Genomic DNA, 6,556 nt, shown 5'->3' with positions numbered 1-6,556 from the left:
GTCCGGTCAACCGGGTTTGTCGAGAGAAATGCTGAGGTGGCAAGTGACCAACGGCCATATTTCGAAGAACACTATAAATAGGCCTTCTCCTACCTCTAAACTGTTAGGCACTACACTACAAGTTGTTCTTGAGCTCTCTCTCTCTTACTCCATTGCTAGAAACACCAAAAGCCTCAGATCTACCTCCTCCTCCACCCAAACTCAAATCCCTCCGGGGAATCGTTATAGGAGGACCCGATCTACTGTTCTACCAAGCCAAATCTCATTCCTCCTTGTATTCATCGAGAAGCTTGCTTCCTAGGGTTCCTTGGAAACCCTAGGTGGGCAAGAGGAGTCCGGAAGCATCCGGGCTGTGGATTTGCTCCGGGCAAGATTGTGAAGGTTTGGAGGCTACCTCAAAGTCTACCACAAGTGAGTGAGCTATTCCTTCGTGGGATAGGCTCCGGAGAATAGGGTGAGCCTTCGTGGCGTGGGGAATCCTTCGTGGAACCTCCACCCTCCAAACGTGACGTACCTTGTTGCAAAGCAAGGGAACACGGGAATACATCCTCGTCTCCGCGTGCTATCGGTTATCTCTAACCGAACTCCTTACTTGTGATTTAATCGCTCGTGAGAGCCTTCGTGCTCGAGTTAGTTGTATCCTCATATAGGTTGCTTCACCTAGTTTGCATTAGGCTCACCTTTATATTCCGCAAAGCCTAATATTGCAAAGAAAGAATTAAAACTTGTAGAAACCTATTCACCCCCTCCCCTCTAGGTTTACCATCTCTATACTTTCAGCGTGCTCACGTTCTCCTACCTTGGCGAGGCCGACATGAGCATCAAGGTGTTCGACGAGACGCGCTGCCGCTGGCAGTACCACGGCGACAACGCCGAGGAGGACGACGACTGAGTGTTGTTTCTTCGCAGCGGAAAAATAGGTACACATGTTTTTGGATGTTCTTCCTCGAAAGGACCAACAGGGTTATCATCACCAGCTGGATTTTCCAGTTTGGGTGACTGGGAGTGTTCTTTCTTGGCAGCGAACACACGAACCCTGCGATGCCAACACTAGTTAGGTTTCCTCATTTTCCAATGTATAAATTTGTGTCAACCATGGTTTACACTACGTATTAGTTTGTGGAAACCATGTTCCCAATTATGTATTAGTTTTTGGAATGTTTCTTCTTTTTATTAGAATTTTTATGCTTTTATTTGAGATTTTAATTCAAATCGTCTATCGGGGCCACCGGTTTGGGGGCACTGGTGTGGGAACAACATCCCCAAATAGAGGATGCATTGGCGGTGTCCATCATACGACAGTGCCAACGTCTCTACCAGCGACTATTTAGGGGACGTCGGTGGAGATGCTCTAAGACATGTCTTGGCATACAGACGCACTAACTTCGGGCTTAAGGGTCACACAAGAGTGTGTGACATAATCATTTTCTTCTAGGTCCGAGGCGACCAATTAGACGAGATCCCTCCTTCTTGGTCATATCTGCAAATCCGTTCATCCACTTGCGCTCACCCACAGCACTAGCCCTGTGCACAGCCTTTGCACCCTCGCTGAATCCCTTGAACCGGCGTTCCATCTCACGACGGGTACGCGATATGCCATGGATCTTGCACCACTGCTCATAGAAGGCCCACATGGCTTCATCCGACTGAAGTGCCTTTTCATCAACATAGAGACGTTCATCGGGGGACCTCCTGTCGTTCAGTAGGCATAGAGTTAAAATTGGATTTGTGGAAAGTAGGATCATTCATACCATTTCCCACCAGAGTTAATTTGATTGATTAACCTTGCAAGGAAGAACTAATATAACAAATTAATAGTCGGTATTTCTAAATCAAACAAAATGCTTATTAGAAGTGTTTGGTATCATATTAGCAGCTACTTCTATCACTGCTATAAGAGATAAACATTGGCATGAGCTTCACGGGATTATACGCAAGGCGTACATCTAAATCTAGTGGATGATAAAATCTCCCGGGCACATGCAAAAGGCCACAGCAGCTACACCGAACGGGGCACACAACACTATTCATTCGCGCCGCACTGTTTAGCGGTTTGTAGTCTCTATCTCTACTACTTAAAAAGAAGGAACGTGTTCCCCCTTCTCCCTCTACTTTCGTCGTCTTTTTGGTCGTTGTCCCATTGAGAATGGGCCGCCAAACCTGTGCTGCACTGAATAAAAGGAAACCAGAATAAAAAAAACCTAACACAAAATGTACGTTGTGTCCCATTGAGAAGATTTATCCTTTGCTGCACTGCATAAAAGGAAACTAGAATAAAAAAAATCTGAAATAAAAGGAAACCTGATTAAAATCACATTAATCACCTGCCATGGAAAGCTGTCACCATCAAATAAATCACCCCAATATGAGGGATCAGAATCAACGCACCATCAGATTGGAAAGTCCATCAGGCAGCATAATTGATTATATTTCAGAAGCAAAGTAAGGGATACAGCACTTCTCTAACCATCAGATTCTGGACGAAACAAGGAAAGTATTACAGAAAAGTAAGGGGCAAGTTTCCTTGTTTCGTCAATCCAACGTACCATCACAAGGAAACTTGCCCCAGCCCCATGGATTTTGGGATCTCGCGTCAATCTAACGTATCATAATAAAAAGGATATACCGCACCAATTATGCCGCACCATTACAGGGACGAAACAAGGAAACTTGCCCCACAACAGAGAAGCCCATCGTTTCAGGGATTTCTGGGATCTCGCATCAACATATAACAAAGGAAAGTCCATCATTTCGCGTCAACGTACTTGCCCCAGATTAGAGAATCCCTTTAAAGCATGGCTGGGCGATTTCTGGTGCAAGCATATAAAAGGGTACCTGAAAGCATTACTGGGCGAGAGATCTCCTTGAATCACACCACTAATACAGAGGTGTATGCGGATCATCAGGCAGGAGTTTGCAACCTATGTTGGGATCATCACGGAGAGTGAAGGTACGTAATCCCACTTGTTAGAATAGCCTTTCTCATCCGAAAACATTGAGAATCTGCAATAATCAGTTTGAACATCCATGCATTAACCCTAGCTAATTCTAATCTGGCTGCAGAAACATATTAATTTTCAAATAATCATCTTTTTGATTATAATGTTGCACATAAAAATCCCTTGCTTGCAGATGGCTGGGTGGAAATTACCACCGCTCTTTCTCACACGAAAGCAAATTGCTGCTACTGGTTGCCAACTATGCCTATTGGCTCAGTTCCCATAAAACAATGCATTATCTGTTGATAGTAGTATTTCATCCTTCTTCAGTTTTGCAGGTTTCAGATCCTTTTAGAAAGTAGTAGATTGTGGAATACATGACAATATAATTTCAGTAAAATCATTTCGGCAGATGTGAGGTAGCATTACTTCTTGACTTTGAAAAACTCGAACTACACTAGAGCATGTATTTCTGAGGTAGACAGCAGAAAATAGAGAACCCCCAAGACTGTAATACCTAGGATCCCTATGTCACCCTCAGAGGACATCTAACTACCCTTCAAATTTAAGAGAAAACAGTTTCCCATCCGACTGAGTTTTGCGATGACCATTAACAAGGGTCAGACCATACCAAACGTTGGTATTTACCTTCCCAAACCTATATTCTCACATGGCCAGCTATATGTTGCATTGTCAAGGGGAAAGACTACATGTATTTTGGCCAAGCCAAACAAGGGCATTGATAAATCTAGGAAAAGCACCAAAAACATCGTCTATAGAGATGTTTTGGAGGGGTGAGGCAATGTGCCATCCTGCCATGGTTTATTTGCATTTATGTTGTCGTACCTATATAGCTACTTTTGATGCTAAAATATCTGTTTCCCGATTGCAGGTCTTAATCATGATAATCTATGGACATTGCAGACACATGGTGTTGAGGTGAGCATGCTTATTATTATATTAAATGTTTGCAACGAGCACACTAAAAAATCTGCAGCTCCAACTAATCCTAACAATAATTTTTTATTATAATATTACCTTTTACCTGGATCAGACTAGCAATATACATATAACTGTCTTCCTAATATTATATTTCCATCAATATCTTAATTTAAAAGATCCAACCAGGATACTGATGCTGTTACACCTCTATATTGGTTTAGATTTAGATAAATCCAAATTTACAAAGTAAACACTTGCAGGAACGAGCAAATCATGTCTTTGCCCCAGCCCAACAGATAACTCGTGACTGTTATTGCCAAGCACTCTATCCTGAAGTTCAGTTAGGCGTATTTCACATAATTCAACAGTCAAGGGATAAAGATTTCAGGAGCTTATCAATGAGCGATGCCTAGCCTCCAGCAGAAATAGCACTTAGCAGAATCACAAGTTGCAGATAGCAGCTGACAGAATGTCTAGCAGAATCGCAAGTTGCAGATAGCGATGCCTAGCCCCCAGCAGAAATAGCACTACACAGTTGCAGGTTCATGATGCAACGTATAGTGCAGGACGCTGTATTCAGTGGAAATTACTTAAGCTGATGGTCTGGGAAAGATCGGTACATAAATGAGGTCGTCTATTATGAAATTTGCAAATAAGATAGGTGCAGGACAAGAATTGCAAGTCTCAACTTGTAATGCAAACGCTATCTGAAATGTCAAAAGAACAAAATATCCAATTTTATCATGAAAGAAGTGATCCCAATTAATAAGCAAATACCACAAAAAAGCAGCCATACCCACTCCTGAAATCATACCTTGTGCAACAACAGGTCATTTGCCTGACACCAATAGTTAGAGCAAGGATAGCATGCTCAGGGTCTGACTTTCCTTAGACATAACTGCTGCAAAACCACAAGTGGTGGAGTCAAAATTAAGCACATTACAATCAGCTTCTTCACACGATAATGTAGAAGTCAAGTATTTAAGCAGCCACATGTCAAAAAGTATTTAAGCAGCCCCTAGCGATTTCAGAAAGGAGATATTTACCCACAGGCAAAGTAATTGCCATCCTTACCAATATTATATGTGAAAGGGATAATGCTACATATTTTCTTTCATAGTATTTGGATCCACGATATATAACACCCGCTTCTCCGTTCAAATCATCCTGCATTGTCACCACAAAGCATAATCAAGTTGCTGGCCCAACTCATCAACAACAATTAAGTTCATATATGCCATATTTAAATCAAATGCCCCTTCCTGTTATAAGAATGAGAACCATGTCAAGACCTTTCATTTTGTTCTTAGATCTGCAAAATCTAGACTACTAAGCTGCCATCCTGCCATTTTTCACATAGTTTCTGTAGGTGTTGAAGACAGTAATTAAAGGATCCAAAGATAATCACACAGGTCATTGTGCTCAAATCAATATCTCCATACAACACTCTCCACTGTCCTTGTTATTACATCAAAGTAACAGATGAATGATAAATTACTATGAACAATATTATTATTCAAAATAGCACCTAGCGCAACATTTAATAACTGGAAATAAATAAATGAGAAGCATCTGAAGATGTACAGCCTCACACAACATTGAGACAAAATTTACCTATCCTTATGGGGATCTCGGATTGCTCACCGCCGACGAAGTATGCCGAGCAGGGGTACACGTGAGCGTACGTAGCGAAGATCCTTGTTGACGGAGCGCGGGCGGACGCGGTCGCTCTCCTTGTTGCCGGATAGCCCGTGGGGCGGCAGCACCCCAATCCTTCTACGGTCGACCTCGAGAAGAACCAGGGTGGCGCCGGTGGGTTGGGACGGCACCGTCCCTCCAGCCGTAGGCGAGGCATAAAGGGGCATCGGCCATCCACTCCAGGTCTAGGAGTTGCTGCGTAGCCCTCCAAGGCGCGGGAAGTGGCCGCTGCCGAGGATCAAGTGGAGACGATTTCATCTGCCTCCGTCGACGGAGAGGGAGAGGAACGGCATTCATCGAGGCAACGGCGTGGAAAGTGAGGGCGCTTATCGCGGCAGCGGCCGGGAGACATGGGGAGTGGGAGTTCCTCACCGCACCAGAACGCGTGCAGGGGGGAATGGTATTTTCATCGGCGGCGAGGAGGCGGTGACATCTTGTGCTGTGTGATGTGAGACGGTGAGAGAGAAGCCCGAGAGTGGGTGTTTGACGATGGAGAGAGGGTGTCCGTCCTCCTAAAGAAAGGATCTGTGGTGTCCATTTCGGGTTTGTGTCTCGGTTCCTTGTTATGGCCGGGGTGATCATTTATTGATTTACAAGGTTTTATAAAACTGCTAAGATTTGTTGATAACTGTTTAATTATAAAAAAATTGTAGACCTTCAAGAGAGAATAATCATCGGTGGTACTTCCTCCGTCCCGAAAAAGATGTTGGTGATTTATCTATATTCGGATATATCTATATAGTTAAAATATACTACCTCCATCCGAAGGTTTAAGGCTTATATTTTTTCCAGAAAGTCAAACAAAATAAAGTTTAATCTAATTTTTAAAGAATTTATGAACAAATATGATATTTTGTAGATACCATATGAAAATATATTTCATTCTCTATCTAATGATATTGAATTTGTACTGTTCATATTAATGATTTTTGATAAAAACTTAGTCAAACTTAACATAGTTTGACTTTCTGAAAAAC

The sequence above is a fragment of the Lolium rigidum genome, chromosome 7 (assembly GCF_022539505.1).
Source record: "Lolium rigidum isolate FL_2022 chromosome 7, APGP_CSIRO_Lrig_0.1, whole genome shotgun sequence".
Classification (NCBI taxonomy): Eukaryota; Viridiplantae; Streptophyta; class Magnoliopsida; order Poales; family Poaceae; genus Lolium; species Lolium rigidum.
This window is presented reverse-complemented; position numbering follows the sequence as displayed.